This window comes from Ischnura elegans, chromosome 3 (genome assembly GCF_921293095.1).
Source record: "Ischnura elegans chromosome 3, ioIscEleg1.1, whole genome shotgun sequence".
NCBI lineage: Eukaryota > Metazoa > Arthropoda > Insecta > Odonata > Coenagrionidae > Ischnura > Ischnura elegans.
In genome coordinates, this window is record NC_060248.1 from 35,921,395 (window position 1) to 35,945,567 (window position 24,173).

General features: G+C 39.9%; 1 protein-coding gene across 2 annotated transcripts in view; it reads left to right on the plus strand.

Moving 5' to 3' along the window:
• Positions 1 to 24,173, plus strand: part of LOC124155661 (rabphilin-3A) — a 340,415-nt gene that overhangs the window by 71,463 nt on the left and 244,779 nt on the right. Inside the window, exon 1 of one of the 2 annotated variants that reach the window (XM_046529669.1) lies at positions 8,959 to 9,463. The exons of the other annotated variant lie outside the window; for it this stretch is intronic. The gene's annotated coding sequence lies outside the window, so the exon portion shown is untranslated. Of the gene's footprint in view, positions 1 to 8,958; positions 9,464 to 24,173 lie in introns of those variants that run through there. 2 annotated transcript variants of the gene reach the window in all.

The window sequence follows — 24,173 nt, forward strand, 5'->3', positions numbered from 1 at the left end:
TGGTGTCCACGCGCGGAGCCATCTGTAAGCTTCGATAGCACCACGCACTATGACAGTTTACCGCACCGACAGTGACACTCATACCAACGCCCATCCTCTTATGATTCCGCATCGGATAAACATTCCCAATGCGTCCGCACCTGCAAAGGGGTCCTTTAAGGCATGAGCGGCCCTTTGCAGCGACTGTTCCCTTTCTGCCAACCCGGACGGGCGATATATTACATTCATGATTCACTGAGCATTCCTTTTGTACGGATCATTTACTGAATACGAAGGGGTATCAACGCTGGAGTTGAGCGCTTGGTCTCATAGCCTTCGTGTTAGTGCTATCGAGATAATTCCTTGTGCTACGACCTAGTTCGCCTTCTTCCCATGATTTTCTATCGGAAGGATCCGAGTTCCAGAATAAAATGAATAGCATTACACTCGCGACACAAATAATTGCATCATACAAACTTCTTTCTGTTTTCCGTCGTTTTTATATCACTCTTTGCCATGAAAGACAAAAAACTATCTCGTAACTAAGTGAACGTGTTCCAAATGAAAATTTGACGTTACTTAAAGATTGAATTAAAAATTCATCGGCTCATGCGATACTTTGATGACAATCTTCGGGTTTTATTATTTTTTCTCTGTTGCTTATGCTCAAATAATGTACGTGATTTTTTGTCTGGTCGTATTTCTCCACTTTCTTTCCGAAAATAGAATTGGTAATACTTATAGGTAAGTCATTTAGGTGTATGTGTGCAAATTTGGTATTTCTTTCTCCTGGACAAAAGAAGAACTATTGTGCATTATATTTTCTCCCTTTACCTCGCTGAAATTACTGTGTGCTTTGTTGGTTGTTAATTTTAATATCAGAGTTTATTGTGAATCTTTGAAAAATTATAATACATGTTATTTGAGGTTGAAGTTGCTAATGCATTTCCATCCAGCCAGAAGACCAACTTCCGACAACAATATGTTTAATTTATAGGAATATACCGTGATTTTATACTGCAATCCACCGGTTAAGATACCTAATCGTTATAAGGGACAGAATATACTAGTTAGTTTAATCTACCCACCTGTCTTCATTTCATCGCTTCATTTCATTCTCCTGATCGGCATGACTCTCTCTGCCACATTAATTGTCCGGTTGCTACCCTAATGCTTCTTTCCACACATCTCCGGTAGCCTTAAGGGGACTCACTGTCTTGTCAAAAAATATCGCAGTCAGCCATCACGATTTCCCATGTCGCTACTCGACCTTTGCCGTGGTGCATTTAAATATTTCAATTTAGTCGGAGGCAAGGATGACTATGTACAGATAATACGAGGCATTGCTCTTGAAAAGTAATTGATTAAAAAATAACGTTTAACCAGAATTTTCCAGCATAAATTCATGCAGTTGGTATCGACCACAAACATGATGATTACGTAGGGAGACGTAGAGCCAATTAATCGGATTGAAACCCGAGAACACTTTCTGCACTTGATACGCCGGGAAAATTTAAGACCTTACAAGTTATCTTGATCATGCGAATATCGCAGAATATCGCAAAGTTAACTCTGATTAAAATATTGATATTTTTGCAAAATATGAATATTTGCACTCATGCTTGAGAAAAATATAAACAGATCTTCCGATTGAAATTTTATTCCGGGAAACAACGTACATCTGTTTATAGAGGACGACAACGTCACGGCATTTTCGGAGCATGCTTGAGCGGAGGAGAAGGAGGTAGGGGCGCGGATGAGTGATGGCTTGAAGGCTGCGAAGAGCTTGCTCGGGGATAAGGAAGCATGCGATGTGTCTCGAAGGAAGGAAGGAAGGAGAGGATGTGTTATCGCGCCTCGAAGACGCGTTTCGGCGTGCCGACGAAAGCGAAGGGGAGGAGGGTCTTGCGGGCGAGAAAACATTCTTATCACGGCCCCTTACTCGGCCCAACCCTCCCTCCAGACCTGCCACGACATTGCGTTTTGATAGTGAGGAGAAGGGGACGAGGCTTTTCAGGTCACGGTAAATGTTTTGGGTCTGGGGCGCCGCGCGTAATCGTGTTATAGCTTGAGTGAAGGCCGAGGTCTTTAAAGCGAATTGAGCGATTAAAATTTCCCCGGCTCGAAGGTAGTTAGTTTGAGGTCGGAGTGACATTTAAGTTGGTCTTTGGTAGTCTGTTTGGGTAGCGGAATTTTTGCATAGTGTCTCTATGTCAATATTATCTCCTCCGTCTTCGGCGCCAATTTTTAGGAATATATCAGCCGTAATGTTGGGATGCGGGAAACCTGCCGAAGGTATTTTTTCTTTTTTGGAAATACCATAGGCTTAAACTTCGGAAACTTAGAGTAGATAATTTTTTGGTAATCCTAATATATTTGAAATAAAATATCAAAAATGATTAATGATTAGGATCGCGTATAAACTGAAAAAAGCTCTTCAAACTATGCGTGTTAAATCCGGGGAACTGATTGGTTATTATGATGGAATACACATGCTTACTTATCATTTAATGTCAGAACTGAGAGCGAAATCCCAGTTATGTGTATCCCACTGAATTTTTTAGCATATTAATAATTCAATCAAGTGTTTGCTAATAAAATTATCTGCCATTGTTGGCATGTTGCGAGACATAGGTATAAGTAGATGTGCACCGAGGATGTGAATAAATGTCCTTAATAATTTCATGCTTTAACTTAAGCGAAGATTATTTGATCAATTTTACGGCTCAGCAATGGTAAAAAAGAGAATACGGTTCATGAATGAAAGTAAGAAAATGTCCAAAGTAAAGGATGTAATTCACTGTAGGATGCGCAAGGTTAAGAAGTAGATTTGGTGCATCATGTGTCACATTAAAGGAAAAAAACTACAGGACAGACTAATAATTTTGCAGAATATTGTAAGAATGAGTTTAAGTTTCGATCACATTTGGACCATAAGATTACAAACAACTTTTCATCTGAAACTTACCATTCATAATGCGTATTTTAATATAGAACTATTCAGTGTGTGTTTAGACTTTCGTCAGGAAATACATCATAAACTACATGATTTTTAACATTATATTATAATTTTATGACGCGGAAAGCTTGAGATATTATGTTTTTGACCACTAGTATTCGAGTTATTGTGATCTTATATTTGCGTGCAAGTAAATTGCTATTGAATATTATTCTCGTGGCTCCTTAATGATTCCTTGACGCTATTCACCGTTGTCAGTTGCATACAGGGACATCGACCGGATTGATCGAATTACTTGTTTGATGTATCTCTGGGCATGTCAACCACGATGTGACCTGCGTCCTTCCATTAACTCTGCCTTATCCTACTCACCTCCTGACACGGCTCACCAGTAATCTAGTAAACACTATAGTTCCGTTTCAGAGGCACCTTGCGTGGCTGCTAAGCACAGTGCCTCCAGGAAGTCCACTGTCTTTGATGCTGGTCCTGTTCCAATGCCAAAGTGCTATTTCCCAGAAACGTCGCCGCATGTAAATCAGCGGGCACAAACCCACAAACGCGATTACTGCGTAGTACTGTTGGTATTAGATTAGGAGGTAACTCCACGAGGAGGGCTTGGTAAGGGCTGCTACAAAATTCCCCAAACAAGCCTGCTGCCTGAGATGATGGAATTTCACCACGTCGAAGCTCATGCCACTCACGAATACGCCGCTGTAAACGCCTCCTATTCTTATAGGTGAACTATATATTTATTGGCGTTATATTCGAGGTTTTGAAATCTATTGGAGATAAATCCGAGGTTTTTTCAATGCTTACGCTTTCAGTTGGCGGGACTTAGGAACGAATGAGGTTATATCCGTATTTACGTTACGGCCGAGGCTGTAATAAAAAATTTGAATTTTAATTAACAAAGATAATGATCGAATGGATAGATTGTGTGAGTAATGAGGAAATTCTTAGAAGATAAGGAGTGAGTGGAAATATTTTTAAAACCTTGGGTAAAGACGGAACAACTTGATCGATCATATCATGAGAAATGTTGGTCAGATGGAAACCATGATGGAAGGACAGCGGACGAACGGCAGAGGAATACCTCATATAGAGCAAGAGATGTGGGATTTAAAGCAGAATAATTATGTATGCATCCAGTGGTGTAGCCAGAATTTTGAAATGGGGGGTGTTTCCGGAGATTTCGGCGCCCTCCCGAGGTGTGTGAAAAACACCCCAGGGCAAAGGGGGTTCCGGGAAATTTAATATTGAAAACGTTACTTTAGGACTTAAAAACAGTAATTTTTTACTATTATTTATAAAAAAATATAATATTTTTTATTAAGACCATATTACTCGTTTTTGGCGCCTTCTTTAAAGGCTCTAGGGATGTGACCCGGAAACCCCACCCCATGGGTAACGTTTTCTTAAAACACGACCATCGTATCGACGGTTATCTTCATCTTCAGAAGATGATGTTGGTGGTGTTTTAATAAAAAGTCTATGGAAAACAAATTTTAAATTTTATTCATATAAAATGTGCACCAAATTTGACATATTATCACCATCTTTTGTTAACTTTTATCGTAAAGGTCATCTTCTAGGTATAATGTTAACCTTCGAAACCATGGTCGTGTTTGCGTAAAAATTACGTAAATAAAATGTGGAAAAACGAAGTTTAATTTCATTCATCCAAAATGTTAAACAAATTCCACAAAGTAACGCCGGAAACCACCAACTTGATTACTGTTGCTGATAAAGATAACTAAATATAACACTCCTTCGTAAGTTTCTCCGTTAATAAACCATATCGTTTCACACAAAAATAAGACGCGAAAATAAGCAAAAGTCAATCAAAGTCCTGTCGGATGCCAGTAACTTTGGGGAAAGGATCATAGCCGTATGAAAGAAATATACTTGAAAATCTATCCATACTGGGATTTTTTCGACAGACCTTCGGCTCTTTCGTTTTCCTTTCGTCCAAAAGAGGATTATATTGCCATATTTTATACTGTAGCAGTATGGTGAAGCTCGGAAAAATTATTGTCATTAGTTTCAGACTCATTTTTTACGAATCCTGTTGAGCCTTCTTTTACCTTCATAATGAACAAAACTAACTCTGAATGTGGCTGCTTCGAGTCAAGAAAAATTTTCCTCGAAAATTGAGAACGTTGGGGGTCTTTTCTTCTGGGTATTTCAACCCCGTTCCTGTCATAAATATAATGGCAGATTATCGCTCGTTCATTTTACGTTTGATTTGGAGGAAGATATTTTTTCAAAGTAACAAATTAGTTACCTTGAAGGCTTGTGTATTGTCCCTTGGAGTCGATATATTATCCCTCGCCTTTGGAAATGGACCAGGAATGTTGTTTTTTCCAGGAAAAATGGAATGAAGTCTCTCATTTCCTTGAAGCTTAGGTAGCAGTTTTAAATAAATATTTATTTATCAAAGGCATTTATTCTCTTTTTTCTCCCCACCCTCGAGGGAACGATACATTTTGTCTTATTAACTTAGAATCCTCTCTTCCTTGAAGACAATTATGGGGATTTTCGCCGTAAAAATGAGGGAGCAACTTCTTTTGGCCTCGCTATTATACTGATGCCGTTTATATCATTGCTTTCAATATGCGCACAAGAGTGGTATGCTCTGGTTTACGTGAATATGTATTAGTTTTTTCCATGGTTTTGCTCATGCATCTTCCAGTAGGAAAGTGTAAGAAATAGGATGTTTCGTATTGGCCTGAAGGTTAACTGAAGAAAATAGTTGATACGTAAATGTTTGACACTTTCCGTACGATGCACGAGGGTCACTTGGGCCAATCGATTCCCCCGTTACCAGTGAAGCTAATTCCAAGCATCGATCGGGATTAGCTTCATCGATACTGGAGCCCATTAGATGCCAATATTTCTATACCCCCTCGTTTTGTGGATAGCTTTTTGTGCTTTTATATTCAACATCTATTTTTACAATGGCGAAATTTTTTTTAAATTTGTAAAACTATTTATTCTCCTAGACCGGGATTCGAACCCGGATCCTCACTTCCCGGCAGAGTTCTTTAGCCCGTTAAGCTATCGAGATGTCTGTTGAAATTTTTTGGCTAAATCTTTGGATAAACTGGCAGAAGCACTCGACCGGAAATCATTGGATCCGGGTTCGAATCCCGGTAAAGGCGAATGATTTTTTTTCTCTGTGGAAATTTCGCACAATTTGTGAATTGCGGGCGACTTCATCAAGTTTTTAGTGGCTAGTCCGGGTATACTTAAATACTAAAACTATACTCAAGTTTACCATTTTATTACCATCTCGTACATCTGCCAATTATCCTATCGGCAGGACTGCGACGTGTATGAGACCCGCAGGGTGGAAAATATTGAGGGAATCCAATCACTAGACTCGAAGTATCGGACGTGATTGCGCGGGGAAAAATTGAAACGACCATTCATCGCTCTATGTGCTGGTCTCTGTTTCGGTGGTCATGAATTTGAAGAAAACGACCTCTCTCGGAATTTATTTCTCCCCGAGCGTTATCGAAACGCCTTTCCCCGCTTGGGGCCTTCCATTATCGTTATCCGGCAGCCCCCTGTCGTGGCCGTATTTGGCTCAACGGGGGTGATACGAAGGTTTTTACTCGAGACCTTCGTGTTCCGAGGTAGTTAAGATCTCGGTGGTAAAAATCAAAACATAGTCGTGGTCGGGGTTTTGTGTAGAACCTCGCAATACTGACTGTCACAACCAGTTTTCCTTATCCTATCGCTTTTAGAACTACTTCTATATTAAAAAATGTCGTTTTCCGGCTCTAGATGTAGCACTTGTCGAGCAGGTTAAGGCATGAGAAATTAGTACTAGGTCACATAGCTGATAAGACTGTCAACCCTTGGTCTAAAAACTACTTTTTACCGTTTTTCGATATTCAGTATCTTTTAAAAGCTAATATCTGTCTCAAATGCAAGTATACAAATATATATTACGGCAACATGCAATATAATTTCAATTGTGCTCATGCTTTATATTCTTTTCCCTTACCAGTACAATTCTATATATTTAATGAAGTCTTCGGTACACCTTTTCTGTTATTAAGAAAATTATTTACGCGCATATATTTCTAAATTATCAACTTATACTCAGTTTATTTATGTTTCATTCCTAACTGAGTCTGAAAATCCAAAGTTATTTTCATTCACTTTACTATCTTGTGCTCTTTATTTAAATTAGGGGAATTTATTTCTAAACGTAGCATTCGAGTCTCCTAATACATAAAATCCTTTCAATTTGCTCTTGGTAGTTTTTTTTACGATTTGCGCTACTTGTCTCTGTATTTTACTAATTTCACGGATTAAATCTCTCTGTGTTAGATCCCATGTGCATGCCTCGTAATTGAGGTGCAGCCGGACGAGCGTGAAGCCAATAAAGAGATCCCAGAGAGTCATTCGCCTCCCCAGAGTCCGGTTCATCAAGTGCGAAACTTTTTATCCTGCGTCCTGTAGAGTGGTTGTAGTTGGGAGGGAATTAAGGAAAGAGACATCCCCGTAGTGAGCACGACCATGGTTAAGGTAGGTTTGGAAAAATCTGGAAAGGAATAATCTTACGCCTCCATTGGAACGGAGTGAGTTAACTCTTGCGATACCTGGAAATTATTGTTTTTGAATAAATGGCACACAATTTCTATTAATCTTGTCATCATTACAAGTAAACAACCACAAGATTGGTTTGACGAAGCTCTACACTCCACTCCTCTCTCAGCTAGCCTTTACATATTTTCGCAATTATTCTCTATTACGTCCTGTCCTTAATTGATAACCTATAACCTGTACTATGTAACTCATTCGGAGCTGTCCATGTATTCAATTGACGCAACGGGACTAATCGTGTTCAAAAACGTTTGTAAAATTTTATTTAGAGTTGTGTCAGATTCCACATGTTTGCCAATAATTCTATGGTATGGCATTGTCTGGTAAATAGAGGGGGTGACCGATAGATAATTTGCGTCATGAGGGGAGAGTAGGAAGGAAAGGTTTAAGAGAATTCCAGCGTCACTATTGCCCTGCTATTAGGCGTCAAGGGTACCACAGCTTAGCATCCCATCCAGCGGACGGAGTGTTGTACTTGAAGTGCCCTCCACAGAGTACCCAAATACTAGGGCAGTTCCTGAAAATTATCTTCACCACCGCCGGGATTTGGACCCGGCGATGGGGAGCCAAGCATAGGGTGGGAAGCCAACATTCTAACCACTACACTAACCTTAACCTCTTCAATTATAAGTGAGATTTGGAAAAAAAACTTGTTCGCACGATATATTTTCCTAAGGAAGATAGATAAATAAGAATATCTCAAAGTTTATATAATTAATTTATTAGTTTTCTTCAATCAAACACTTTGCAATCAAAGTCTCGGAGTTCGATACACAAACAAAACACCCAGGCCTCCCTGGAAGCAATAAAAATATGATTGCACCATTTACGGTCGCCACATCCGGCGCAAGTACATGGTATGACAAACGACGTTCGCTCAGTGGCTCTGGGCGTGCATCAGTACATTTTCCCTCTTATGAGTGCTCACACTGTGCAATTTTGAAGGTGAATGTGTTCACACATGTACCCGCGCGGGCACATGCATCGTGTAAACACGCCTTAAGGAATCTGAGCATCGATTTTTTTCTCAATTCGTGATTTTTCTCCCGTGACATATCTGTTCACCGGCGTGATCGAGCGAGGAATAAAACCGACGCACCATTCAAGCTTTCGGTTTCACTTTTCGCCTCGACCGGCGGTGACTCGGGAGAGGTGAGGCGACGCAGCTGAGTTGCGCACACCGTGCCTAAAATGGCCCGTCCCTCCCTCTGCCCGCGGGGTGGCGGGTGAGGGGTAGGTACGTGGAGCGCAACAGTTGGGTCCGAGCGACGCGGGAGGGGAAACGGATGCTGCTGGTGCTGCTGCGGAGAGTATAGTGTGTGGACCCCTTTTTTTCCCCTCCCCTCCGCGCAGGCCTCCCCGTTAACGTGCGACCCTTCTCTTACCCTCAGTCGCGCCGGCGTCTTCCTGCAGTGCGTGTCGCGGTGGTCTGGACGGTCCAGGGGGAGCCGGAGAGTGTGCGTTCGTTCGCTGTGGCTCCCTCTTAACAACGCGCGACCAGCCCTCCCCCGCGCGTCGCGTCCCCGAACCAGCGCCGCCCCCGCGGTCGCGTCCCTTTAATACGCACGCGAGCGGCTGATTTTACGCCAGTGTTTTCTTTCTCTCTCTCCACGGATGTTCCTGTGGCGTGCCGGCGGTGGTTTCGTGTTCTCCCGGCAATCGTGCCTCCTCTCGCCGCGGAATTCTCTTCGGGCCGTCCCCGTCGTCTTCTGAGTCCGGACTTGGTTGATTTATTACACAACACTCGTTTTCACTTTCCCCCTGGATTTGTGTCCCCGCCCGCTCCCCCTGATCCCAGCCGCTTGTCCTCCAGTGTGTCCAGTCGGTGTTGTGTCCAGGGAGGATAACGTTGATTGATTGTGGAGAAAGGCGAGTTTCCACTCTGGAATCGACAGTGGCTGTAGTTTGGTGAGTTAATTGCTCTCTTGTCCACTCGAAACATCCACCCCTTTTCACAATCGTGATGTATAAGGGGAAATAAAACCACACTCTTATCCCTATTTTTAATCACTGTCTTTCAGTTTTATGCCTATCGAGGTCTCGGCATGGGAGGGAGTGTCTTTTGGATTGCTGCCTTTATAGGGACATATGGATGCATTTCTATGAGGCTCAAATTTTGGTTTGACTTTTTTCATCCTCCTCGTTGGATTTTTAGTTTAGATGAGCACTTCCGTGCTGCTGTTACTCCTGAGAGTGCTTGTCTATCTATTTGAGCATGTATGTGCTATAGATATTTTGCACACCACTCTTAATACCTTAGTTTTCTAGTCTCCTTATGAATTTATATCCATATACTAGCCCTAAAAATGGCATAAGCATACTTCTTGTTGGTTTATTCCGTAGTCGGTTATCTTCGTCTCTGCCAACCCATAATCATCTACAACTACATAATACCCTGCGAGCCACCTCTCAAGGTGTTTGGCACGGGTGGCAAATCGCCAGGCAGAATGGAAGAGGATCCATACATGCGCATCACTTGGTCATAAAAATATTACGCCTAATAACAAAATACGTGCACATTTATGCAAAAGCAAACCTTCCCAACACTTAGTAATTCCTACAGAAAAATCCATGCAAGGGTAGAACAATGGAAAAATAGAAGCATGCAATGATTCTCTTAGCAAATGACGCGGTTAATTTTATTAATCAAGACACCCTTGCTATCCCCGATATAAGTATGAGGGATGGTTGACATTTTAAACATCTCTATTTTGCAGTCCAATTCCTCTATTTTCTTCCCGTGATCACGTCAACCATAGTACGACGGTAAACGAATGCTAATTTTCACTACCTCCGAGAAAAATTCTTCTGCAAATTTACTCAGTAAATTTGTCCTACACTTTGCTCTACGCTCACGTAAAGATGCCCATCCGAACACGCCTAGCATATTGGACATGCAGCATCATACTCCCTAAGTCAGTCTACAGCTTCCCGTTGTCTCTTATGATACCGCCCATTTTGTTCGACTTTTTCTTATCCAGATATTTACTCCCACCAATAACTAAGCCCACCTCAGACAACTCGTGTCCATAGAGGCCACTCTCATCCCCCTATTCAAGATACGCGTTTTCGCACCTTTCTCTATCATCTCACACCAACTCTCTGTCATAAAATCTACCCTACTTGTCATTGCTTTCTTTTACATTATTTGATTTCTAATCTCTATAAGACTCTCTTCTTATGTCTCCGGGGAGATGACACAAGTGGTTAAAAATTTTCTTCTAATTCTTTTTTCGGTCTCATACCTACATTAATAGCAAATTGAAGTTCTAATCTCTGATGAAAACCTATAGTGCAATTCTAAATTTAAAGAAGTCACCAGCAAAAATCGCAAATTCTCCATCATGCAACGAGTAACTTGTGACATAGTTTAAAAATTATGATATTTATTCCGAATGCAGCATAAAATTCATCCATGAAATGTACTTGGGATATTTAAAATTGATACTCATGCTCTTTATCGTATTTTTTCTTAATTTTTACCATCATTGTTGGTGAAACTTATGTGTGATAATCCATAGCCGCTGAAGCTAATCTATCTGAATTTAGTATTTACGTATACTATTTAATTTATGCTGGTAACTCCTACCGAAGTCATAGACGAGAGAGGAGAGCCTCTCTCTGATATTCACCCAAAAAATACCCACCCTAAGTATCCTTCGATCACCCCCGATCCCATGGTCGGAGCGATTAGGAGGCTAGAACTTAGGTATCTACGCTTATAGTGTATGCCTATTTAGATTAATCATCTTCATTGCTTATCCTTTTATTTAATGTTTCAGGTGCATTTTAATAATCGAACATGGCTTGATGATTTTCGAGGCTAGTTTCCACTATAATGGTCATTACTTTTATGTCATTTTTTTAATGTCTTCTTAGCCTTATTGGAAGTTGCCATGATTTACGTATACATTCTAGTCATAGGTAGATTACCCTTATTCAAAAGTAGCTAAATATTCTGTAGATTCCTTGCACCTTTAGCAGTCCCGTCACACGGCTATACTCTTTTTTCAGAATGCAATTTATTTGAAATGGTTATGCATCAATGAAATTATCAAACAAGTTTGATTTGTTTCTCATTAGGTATCTAAAATTTTGTGACCTCCACCATTTGCATGAAAGTATGGCAACTTTTAATTAATCTCTGAGTTTTTATGTGCGGTATGTTCATACCCGCTGACAATAAATCATCGCGTCTAGGCTAGACTCGTATTTTATCCACGAATTCTAGCTAAATTTTCGTCAAACCATTGTGTATTTTCTCCTAGATATAATCAACAGAAATTGACACCCAAAAGCGTTCCACCATAAATAGCATTAATTCATCATCATTAGTCAACAATCCTAAGATTGGTTTAAACGTTGCTCTCAAATATTTTGTTCATTGTGAGATTATTTTCAATAGAATTTAGAAATTCTAACATGTATGTGAGACTTTCATCAATACGGCTTCTCTCTTTGGACTATTCACAATGCTGTAATTTTCTCGACCCCGTTTCCATCGTCAGAAATGTACTAACTTCCAATGCAACTAAATTATATCTAGTTTAAGTATCACGGTTGCTGATCACTCGCTGAAGTGTGCAGTCCAAAAAATCATGCTCGCAAATTATACTCGGAGAGAACTTCAAGATTCCAATTCTTTGGCGTTTTTTGAAGCCATTTCCCTTCAACTTCAGTGTTGGGGTTTAAACTTTTTTCTCCTTCAAGCACTCCGGCTAACATATGGAAGTGGTTACATTTTTTTAAATCGTTTCATTTGAAGGTCCCTTGCACCTTGTAAGATTGTTGGAGTCCTTCCTTCTTTAAAACTCGTTCTGCTTGAATCGAGCCGTATGCCTTCTCTACTTTCGCGGAAGATAAAGGACATCTGCGCCCGCAACGCAATTAACCCCCTTTTTGTAATGGTCAAGATAAGGCTTAGTGCAGCGCTTGCTCTTGCTGTACCCACTGATAAACCTTGTCTCAAAATGCACTAATGGCAATTTTCAAGTTTCCAAAAATGATAAGGGCGAAAAAATTATACCCCTATATGAACGAGGAATGACTGTAAAGCTTAGGTATGGAATTTTTCTGTTGACCAGAGCACTACGTGGCTATACTGGGTATATTTTCGCGTATGTTGTTTAGTCCGGCATTCCAGTTTTTGATCCCCTCAATTCTCCATCATTTTCCCCTAATTTCCTTCGGAATTTGGCGTTTGTAAAAAAAGGCGGGTAAAGTAAAACGTTTGAGCGTCCTACCCGGAAGGACCGGGTTCAAGTCTCGGCGTCGGTGAAGATTTTTTCAGAAAAATCGCGATCGCATCTTCGATGCAGTGTTACGGGGTTCCAAGCCACAGCACACCGTCCGTCGAGTAGGACGTTAAACTGTGATCTTCTTTGCGCATTATGTTGAGAGGTGGTCAACGCCAACGCCGGGTTTCACTCCGCCTTGTCTTACCTTCCCTCCCCTCATGACAACCAGTTAGTTTTGCGCGGCAGATTCATTCTATGCGAGACCAGGTAATGGTTCTGGTGATCACTGATCAATAAAACCGTATTTTCCCCGCGATTTTATTTAATATTAGGATAATATTTCCTTTAATTAAAAAAATATTCAAATACACGGGGCTGGAGTGAATGGAATGCATGAAATTATGTAACAGTATTAAATTTTTCCTCTCACTGACAAGATTTGACTTCTGAAAAAATCTTTGCGGCCATTTGTATTTTTTTTAATGTGATACGCAGTTCAACAAATATTATTTGGAACGAACTTGATGTAGTGTTATAGATTTGAATGGATGCGAAATACTTTTTTGTCTTCTTTGAATTCTGTCTTCTCTAAATTGAAGGACTTGTTTTAGTTATTCTTAATAAATACATTCAGGTTCTAGCATATTGCCCATGTCTTAAACTTTCAAAATAATTCGTGTTTTCATGTTTAATGGCATAAATCTAAATCTAAAAGTGAAAAATTGCTCATTCCAATGCCATACAGCATATCGTAGATTTTTTTGTAAATGGGACCCAATTTATAATTGGATCGTTGAAAACTTCAATTTATTATATTTTTATAAAATCACTTTATTGTTTCATGTCTTCTTCCGTAGGTTGAATAAAATGCCTTCTCTTGACTTCTTATTCACAAACTTTACTGAGTCATTTTGTACACATTTTCGATAGAGGTTTTTCTTTTCACGAGTTTTGTAATTATTTAAATGATTTTGAAGGCACAATACACCCTCAATATTCAAATATTCATTCTTAAATTTTACTGATTAAATACCACTCGTGTGCTTGGAGGAAGATTGGAGACTCCGCGTTCTCATTACAGGCTTTTTCCTTTGTCTCCACCGTTAAAACCCTCCGTTAAGACTCTCTTTTAGCATCGCATTCCCTCTTAATCGTATTTTTATATGCTCTGCTACAGGATAGAGTACCGCTGCTATTCACAGCTTGGAATTTCCTAGATCTCATCATAGAAGGTAAACCTTGAAATCACCTGAATGTAGTAAAGTTAATTTTGGTAGTGTCTTTGCCCATTTATTAAAGGTGTCAGTGCTGGCGGGCTCTAAACCGCAAAATAGTATCAATAAAGCACGTTTTTTCATGCAACTACGTAGCATTCCAATTCAATATTCAAAAGGAGAAACTTTGATATACCTATAATAAAAATAACACTACCACGATCTGGGTTTTCATGGACAAGCGTCATGCTTAGGTTAAATAAATAAATTAAATACATTTGTTTTTTTATAAAAACTTCTGTGCTATGCCGCTGCGTCAATTTTTTCTGGCCCCAGCGTTACCCGATCGAAGCTGGTCGCTTTATCAAGGGAATATATTGACATCCCCTGAGATTCCCTTGAGAAAGCGACCTGCATTGGTTGGGAAACGTAGGGGCCATCCAAAAATTGACGCGGCGGCACAGCCCAAAATTTTTTTTATAACATTACGAGTACGCGCGAAAGTTTTAACAAAAAAACTTGGTTTGGTTTTTTAAGCTTCGGTTGTTTTCCCGGAAAATATGTGCCGTTAGACTTCAAGGTATCCCAACCGTGATATATGCACCTCAGTTGTCGACGTTTCGGAGGGCCACGCTGACTTCAATCAGCTTTGATGATGGACTTTGATGAAGATGTGATGCGTCAAAGCTCGTGTCGTGTTACTTTTTATGTGGCTTGCAATAAGGGTGGATCCAGGATTTGTTCTGGGGGGGGGGGGAGGGTACCTGGGTATAACTGGCAAACGGTCATTTGATACTTGGAATTTAAAAACTACATTCAACAGTTACTCTACGAATTATACTCTAAATTTTACTGAAAAGGTTATTTATATGTAAATATTTATAACTTTTATGCTAAAATAAAATTTTATCCAAAACTGTTTAAAAAATCTCGTTTATTTTTTAAGCACCGGGGAGGGGGGGGGCATGTGTCCCTCTGCCTCCCCCTAATTCCGCCTATGGCTTGTAAAATCTTCAAAAACAGCCACATGGAGTCATACCTGGCCAAGGGCTGGATGGGGGATCGTTGCAGTATTATCTTTGGCCAAAATTTCCCGGACATTCAATTGTGAGTTGAAAATCGCCGAGCTCATGAAGACACGTCTAACCTTACCCGCTACCACAGAAAATGAAAACGCTAAAAAATGTGGGCATATTTTAGGGGCATATGTACCAACGTATTAAAAAATGACGACAAGACTCTTCAAAACTTGCAGGAAATTTAAAAATCTAGTTCCCGATATTTTCTAAACAAGCCTCGTGCGCTGATCCCCTATCCATAGACAATCATAGGGAATCACTTGTCTCTCGTGTTTTCATTTGAAAGATATGCTAAAAGAATGTAAATGATGGTTTTCGCAACCGTCTGGGGTTTAATGGTCCCATGCAAATAGGTTGGTTAAATTGGACACCCCCGATTAGCTAATCGATGGGTACTGCGAACTGTTTGCGCTGAGTACATCCGCTGGCGTTAATTTGCTCTCAGCTTTAGATGGTTTAACTTGATACCTGTAATCAAAAGGGAGTATTCCTACGAGCTGGGTCGCGTTCCCATTACAAAACTCTCTGCAAATTACCTGGTATCAAGTGTAAACGAGAGACAGGGGGATAAGGACAGGGTATTAAGAATGAAGAAGACAAAAAAGTTAATTGTGTCCCCATGGAAACAAACATCATGGATTCGGAACCGTTTTTATTCTGAACGAGTCTCTTTTTTCTCCTTATTTGTAATTTCAAGTTTAATTTCTTGTATTGAGAGATTTTTTAAATCATTATTTTTAAAGCGATTAAGATTACGTAAAAGTCATAATGTGACATAAGCAAGTGCACTCAATTTGTATCGAATAAAGACCCTCGTTTTAAATATGACTATCAAGGCCTCTGATTGATAACGATGGGAATCCGTTCTTTCAATTTCTAACACAAATCATTATTGAAATACATATTTTTTTTGCAAAAGGAGAAGAATGGATTATTTTCAAACTGAATTTTGAACGCCTAGTCGCAGGTAGACTCCCTAAAAAAATAATGCAATGCACGTAAGCTGTAGGTCTGTCTTTTGAAGAAAATGTAGAATACGTGTATTCATATATCAATCAAATCTTTGTAAGCTAGCCACCAGGATGAAATTAGAGGTATTAATTACTCTCAGAAGCTGCGGATTATTCTATATGAACTATATAAGTCTCTGAAACGTTTATCAGAATCAAAAACATATTCATGTTCTTATTCATTTCGTCGAGCCGTTAGTTCCAACAACTCAAACTCTACATACTGCCACCCAAGCGGCCTCAAGAGGCGAGAGGGAAGTTTGGACACCAGTAATTTACAAATAAAGAAAATAAGCTGCGCATTGGAGTGATTTGACCACTAGCAATAGCGCTCAACTTGCATTTATTTTAAGCTCTTCAATCTTCAGGAGAAAAAACATATTTCTTTCCTTATCAGACCGTAAAAATATCTCTCCCATTTTATCGTTTCTATCGGACATAGAAACTCAATGAGGTTCTAAGACGATTCTCTCCGTGTCTCTCCAAAATATATTTGCTCTTATTTGTAAAAAAGTCTAGCGAGTGGTCATACCAAGTCATGCCATGGGCTGACTCCCTTCCTCTTCGTGACAATCCAACCCTCGCTCAATACTTCTTCCTTGTCCAGCCCTTCAAAACTTTTTTAACCGCCTCCCATCAAGGTGTCTCTCGGTTCATATTCTCTCTTTTTGTGACCAGATGTGATCCCTTCATCATGTTAACAGTTTAACGCCCTGTTGCGATTTCTCTCTCTCTCGTTCGGATATTGAGGACTATATTTCTTCCTCTGTTTGTATCCACACGCGTATATGATCGAACAGCATCAAAGGAAACATATTGCCGTGAGAATGAGACGTTATAAAACGGGGTTCTAACACCTTATAATATGTATTAAATTTTACCTACAGCTATAAATGATACTTAAAATGAAAGAGCAACTCAATTTTTTTTACTTAAAAGCCTACTAGCGTTCAATGCTTACATCAGTATGTGTATTGCGAGGAAAAACTAAGCAGAATATCGTATTTCTAACCCATTTATTTCAACTTATTTTTTCAAACTTATTTGTGGTATTAACATGTTAGCGCCAGTCGAAACGAACGGTTGTTATGGTGGGAAGTGTTGGCTTCCCACTCCTTGCGCTCGGTTTCAAATCCCGGCGGTAGTAGAGAATTTTCGTAGATTGCCCGATCCCTGCTTGTATGTTCTGTGGTGGATATTTCAAGAGCAACACTCCGTCCGTCGGATGGGACGTTAAGACGTGGTCCCCTTTGCGCCTGTCATTAAGAGCAAGCTAATGGCGACGCCGGCTTTCTCTCCACCCTTCCTTTCATTCCCTTCTCTCAAGGCGCAATTATCCTCAGATGTTGGTCACCTTCTCCATATACCATGAGCACCACCCAGACGGAATTGGTGGTGAAACCCCACCTAAGCGGAATACGAGCCTTAAATGCCTAGATTAGTAAGCAAGCACTTAAATACGTACCACCGAGGCTATAAATGAGGAATTAGTGTAGTTTTTAAACTTTAATTGCGGCGCCATTACCGCGCCATCAGGTGAAATTAACTGTCTAGCTTTCTAATGCATCGCCTTTATTCAGTCTTCTTCGTCGTCTCTTTACGATTTCTGGGAATTGCTTTTTTAGGCAGTTTCAGCGGCTAGGTGTGTTTAGTAATGCATAACTTCTAGGATACTTATTTATCAAAACTTTGTCAAAATTATTTATTTCTCCAGATGCACTTCAGGTGGATAAAACTGATTGATGAAGTTATCATGTATCACTTGGACAAACAGGAAAAGAACATTCATTAATAGTGCTATATAATTCTTAGATTAGCATCGTACCCAGTTACCTTTCTTTAAAACTAATGAAATTCATCTATCATCCTGTCAGTTGAAACCTCAGAACAGGGGTAGAAAACGTTGATATTTTTATCGTGTGCTCCTTGACGTTTGAATCCTCGGTTGATTGCTTCTCATTACGCACACGAGATGGATCCGAATGAGTTAAGTTGTATTATTCTCGGAGATAAGATCCGTGGCTCCATTTCCATTTTTTTTCGCCGCGCGGCCAACCTGACCCGAAGCTCGCAAAATCTAATCCCAATTCCGGAGAATTGAGCAGCGCAGCTACCTTTGCAGCAGCACTTCTCATTGAAAAGCGAAGCGATGGAAAAAATCCACGTGGCGGATTTGGCGCGGTGCTAATTTCACTGATGGTGTCTCCCTCTACCGGTGAGGCGGGGAAACGAGCGACGAGCCGCATTTGACTCGCTCGGCGACCGAGCCTCATTTAATTCGCACGCCGCTCCCCCGTTGAATGCGCCGAAACCAATTACCGGCTTTGGGGGCTCTTTTGCGAATTCTCTCCTTTTCTTTCACCACTCTGCCCTTTTTTCTTCGCCTTCTCTTTTCTTTCCAGTCTTTCATTTCACTTGACGTTCCACCGCGCCGTTTGAGGGGGAGATAGTGTGTTTTTTTAATATATTTTAATAATTTATGGAAGAGAATATCCGCTTATTCCATAATTTATCCTGTCTCGTCCTGTTAAGGGAGAACTGGTATCATTTTTAATTTTATTAGTTCATTCTAGTAACATTAAAAAATTCGTAGATTTCATTGTGTCAGAGATATTTATGATTTCACTGGTTTATTAAAAGAGTGCGTAAAAATCGTTTATTCTATAGACTCCTTGGTCTCAGCATGAGAAGAGGGAGATTGGTTTTCTTCTAAGTTTGTGCAACGGATATATAAAAAGTCGTTGGTTCTATTGCGTGCCATAGTAAGTTGTGCACCAAAAATCAAATATTTTACAGTCCATTTAGCTGTATTTCATCATATGATAACTAATAACGCACGCTCCATAGTCATTTAGGATGACGTCTTCCTCGCTTAAATGTAACTGTTGTCATCTCATATTTTTCAGGTGTTATTAAATAGATATTTGTCAATAATTGTTGCATCACATCTGGTTTTATATTTTAAAATTTTCTCAGACTTCAACGTTTATATTTTGAGATACATAGCAAATTTGTCAAGGATATGCTCCATATACCCTGAAAATTTCAAGGCATTATATTGATGACTAACTATTCAAAGTACTGAGCATTTAGCATTATTCTGAAGCCATTCCCGAATGATTCTGACCCCCCCCTCCCCGGTTTCGAAACTATTTCGAGCCATATTAATTTTCTGTGCCAGTAAATTTCGTGGAAATATGTTTTGTAGCTACGTCACGTGATATCTTGTAACCCGATGACGTATCAGTACTGCTTTATTTATGTGGGTAAAAACCAGAGATTTGGCCTCTTTATATTAGATTAACAAATTTTTCGTTCAATTCTCCGTGCATGAATGAAGAACCTTACCATCTCAAGCGCATCTTTCCCCTGTCTTCTCTCTTAATTCAACTCTCTCGTATTGCGCCTTTCACTCACCCCTCCCTTTTCAATGCTCCTCGAGCACATTAAGATTTATATGTTGCTTGTGTGATACCGCGATGACTATGTGAAGTTGCAACGCAACTCAATGTATCTATTTTTCATATAAACTGCTTTGTTTCCTTTATTGTCTGATTGATGCATTCGATGAATGCAAGATCGCACATCTTTTGATAAAATTCAGGAAATAATGATGATATTATGAATTTAGTACTTTTTTAAATGTTTCTGCTGTTTTTTCCCGATTTGAAAGACATAATTTTCGTGCTTTCATAAAAAAAGTTTTCTTGGATATAACACAATTACTTATGCCACTTTTTTATAGAGCGCGACCCGGGTTTCGATGAATTATCATCATATTCAGGCGCAAATTATGAATTAGTGAATTTTCTTTCATAAAAAAAATCGTAAAGATTTAATTTTTCAGTCATCTTTTGTGAAATGGATTAGTCTACTGCTTTGTTAATGTCGTAGTCCAATGTTGCGTCTTTTTATTCTCACCAAAAAATAGAACAATTTGGCATTTATAAATCGTCGTAGATATTTGTTACAAAGTAGGACAGAAAATAAATTTTGGAGCCTATCTATCTTAATTATCCATCAAAAGTTGACGCAATTTCCTCCATTTTAAATATTTCTGGTGAATACAAGTTTTATTTTCATGCCTCTTCTTATCATTGTTTCGTTTTGTTTCAAAGTATCCTTCTATGCTTCTTCACTATGTAGTGATTCCCATCCTGTATACTCTTTTACGGGCTTAAATCAGTCTGACGTCATTACTGCCTAGAGAATGTCGATTTGCGCCATCGTTTCAATTATATCCAGGAATTTGTCAATAGAGTTAGTGAACTTCTGGCGACACTCGCATCCGTACGGGAGTTAACCTGCTTCTAATTTGTGGAACAGTCCTGAGTTTAATCATCTGTTAAGAGCTTCGTTCAAACGCGGATGCAATATGACTATCGTAAGGAGAAGTCTATTTGCGGGGCATTTCACCAAATTCACCAACTTTCCGCTTCCCGCGTAATTTTACCTCGTCCCGACCAAGTCACTTATCCGCAGAACCGTATCAAACTTTCTTGCGCCTGACAAAAGTCTTTGAGAATTTACACGGTCAGTTTACACTGAGCATTTCATAAGCAAGCCCTCACTTTAATTAGCTAATTTATCACATTAACATTAGAACTACCGATGGAGTCATTTTGACTCCTCGCGATTTTTATTTCTCCGCCCTGACAAAAATTTTCCGAATTCTGACCTGATATTCCGTGACTTTTATTCATTTTTGACACTAAATAAGGTTTAGCAATTAAAATAGTTCAATAAAATAAAATAGTACCTACACGCTTTCAAAAAAAATCGCGAGGAGTCACAATGACTCCATTGGTAGTTCTAGTGATAAGGAACGGCGCATCATTGTAAAGTAGGGTAAATGACTTTATTGTTTTGGGGAAATGTCCGTATTGTTTTCCTGAGAGGTGCTTGGTAATGTTGAGGTACTTAATTTTTTCTATCTCTTCAACATACGCATATCTTGTCGTCCAGCAGAATACCAGGCTCTTTTCGAATATAATTAGTTCTCTGGTACGCTGAATGTGAATAGTGAGCAATATCCATAAACATATGAGTGTGACAAATGAAACAATATCCATATCCATGAGTGTGCATAAAGCTAAATAATATTTGTCCAAGGCCATGATTTAATTTTATATCTAAGTTCCAGTATAGTTTAGCATTCGCTCGCATGAAATTTACTAGGTTCGACGATGCTGTGTCTTCACTCGTACATTTGACTTTGCATGTTATATTCAGTTCCTTTAATAATGGCTTTTCCGCGGGAATATATTTTTTACGCCCCGCTTATACGAGGGGGTAGTGAAATTGGAGTGTTGCCTTCTATTTATAAAAAAAATGTGTAGTAAATTTATTCTCAACTTTGCGTATATCATTGGAAAGGCTGAGCATTTTGCTATTTTTCTACAGAGACGCCTTGATGATCGATTAATTTTTGTATCCTTTTAACCAGCTTAAAAAGCCTGAACCAAAAAATAGAATAATTTGGCATTTATAAATCGTCGTACATATTTGTTACAAAGTATTAATATTGATCAATGATTGATTAGTAGTATTAATCAGAAATATTTAAAATGGAGGGAATGGCGTCAGTTTTTGATGGATAATTAAGATAGTACCCCCACGCCATGTTGTAGCAGAGGACCTCCGACAGAATATTCTGCATGGAGAAGTTGCCACACACTTTATTTAAACCTTCCTTCTTGTCATGAAGGGTCATTTTCAATTATTCACCGTCTCGTCAATTTGAGCCGCAGTTGATTCCGGTAAACTCGGCCTCACCGACCGCTATTCATCATGGACGTTTTCCCGTCCATCAGAGAACTCCCGGCTCCATTTTCGCACGTTTTTGATTCCCATACACTTCTCGCTATATATTTCCACTAACTGGTGACGAATTTCTATCGAAGAAACCTTTTTCGCTCTCAAAAACCGAATAACTTAGCGTAGTTCGCACCTGGCGGGCGCGCTAACCGGGAGCTTTATCCTTAACGACTACTACACAGCGACTGTGTGACCGAAGGTACCGTGAGTGTCTCTAAATTTTAGCATAGGAACTACGGAATGTAATGCTGTAGTCAAATTTTGCCTAGCGGCTCGCGTTCGGAAATGGCATCGTTGGAGACCTTACGTTTCAATACACCCTCCTAATAAATGACTTGCAGTTGTTCTCCTGGGCATTGGTGCATTAGAGAAGAGATCGATTTATTTGGTTCCTCAGTAAGTGTGATTTTTGGTTAGGCGTGCACCCATTTGCCACATTCACGTGGTTGTTTCTTTACATTCGTGATATCTGCTGCGAAGCTGGTTCGTATTTAATTAAAGACAAGCAGCTCTCGTGTAAAGTTGCATATTGAGTGTAGTGTTGATTAGTGTTAGGTAACACAGGAAGTTTAAATCAGAGGTGTCCTCTTTCTGGCAGACGCTTTGAAAACATGGACTTATTGGTCCAAGTGCAACAATATATTTAAGCGTATTCATGCGAGTTGGGAATAGGGAAATAGTGGTTGTATTTACAGTACACACCGGATTTACTTCACAGAAATGACGGGCGGAATGTAGAAATTACCTACCACCGTTTTTCCTTCTACCAGTTCTCACGTTCTGCGTGAGCAAACGTTTATTCTTATAGAGAGGTGTTCACGAGGGAAAGGCATGTCTGCTCTTCGCCTTCCTCTTTGTCGACGGCTCTCCGCGTGCATGCTGTATGCGTACCACGGTGTGCATTCCGAGCGGGGCATTCTTTCTCTCCTTGGGGATGAAAGGGACAGGGCGCCCGCGTCTGCCTTTTCGCCTCCTTCCTTCGGAACGCCGCAACCGCCCCTGAGACGAACGCCCTCCTCCTTCCTTCTCTGAAGTTCATTTTCCGGCCTTCTTCCTTGAATTTTATTTATTTATCCTCTTTGCGTTCCCGTCGCCTGCCTCTTCGTTGGCTCGTGGTGAATATTGCCCCGTCGCGTCGAGTCGTAGTGCTCGGTTTAAGCTGTGGATCGGACGAGGAAAATGATTATAATTATAATTGGCCCGTTCAGTGGCGCAGCAAGGAGGGATTTGGGGGATAAACCCCCCAGAAGTCATAGATATTTTGAAAGTTAATCCATTTTACATAATTCGATAAATATTACAAAGAGAATAGTGTAAGGATTAATAAAATAGTCCACAGAAAGCCGTAAAACTCACCATTTTGAACCATTTATCGTAAGTTTTTTCTGGGAGGGGCACCCGCATCTCCCGTATTCCTTACCCCCAGTATTAATTCCTCCCAAAACCCCCCCAGCATTAATTCCTAGCTGCGTGCCTGGGCCCGTTCATTAAGATATTATGGGTATATCTGCCAAAAATATTACAATTACTCTCCTTTATTTCACGATTTTTCCGTTAAAAATGAGCATATTATATCGAATTTTTAGAGGGCTTATCATCCGTTTAAATTCAACTATTTGGGCAACACATTTGAGGAATATGAATACAGATTTAAGGACATTAATGCTGTAATTTGGTAGACAATAATTCACCCGCAATTCTGGATAACCTACAAGTCTAATATAAGAGACGGATTCATAAGTCATTACATAAAGAGGGATGTGAGGATAAAGCATACCCCAGACTAAGCTTCAAGTGTCACGCGTTTTCAGCAGGAATGGCGTGAATGGAATGAAACGAAACGAAAATATTTCGTTTTGACCCGGCGGGAAACGAAAATACGAGGACTTGGTTTAGTTTCGTTCCCGCGCGACATTAATATAACCAAGGAGTTTAGTTTCAACCCGGGACGAAACTTTACTCCTAGATACGAAACTAAATTAGACAAAACTCCTCTGTGGTTGTGTGTTGGGGGGAGTGAGTGGAGGGGGAAAAGAGTGAATAGTTTTGACCCATTATATCTGACATACCTTTAGAGAGGTTAAAACATTGAGCATAAAAATCAAATTGCCGGTTTGCGTTCACCGTTCTTCCTTAAGTGGTAAAAATATGAGTTCCCTATGCATCTATTGGCGGTAGGCCTAACCTCTACGTCGATTATGCTTCTTACTCAGTGTGTGGGTCGAAACTAAACTGTTCGAAGGTGAAGCGAGTGGTCCCTG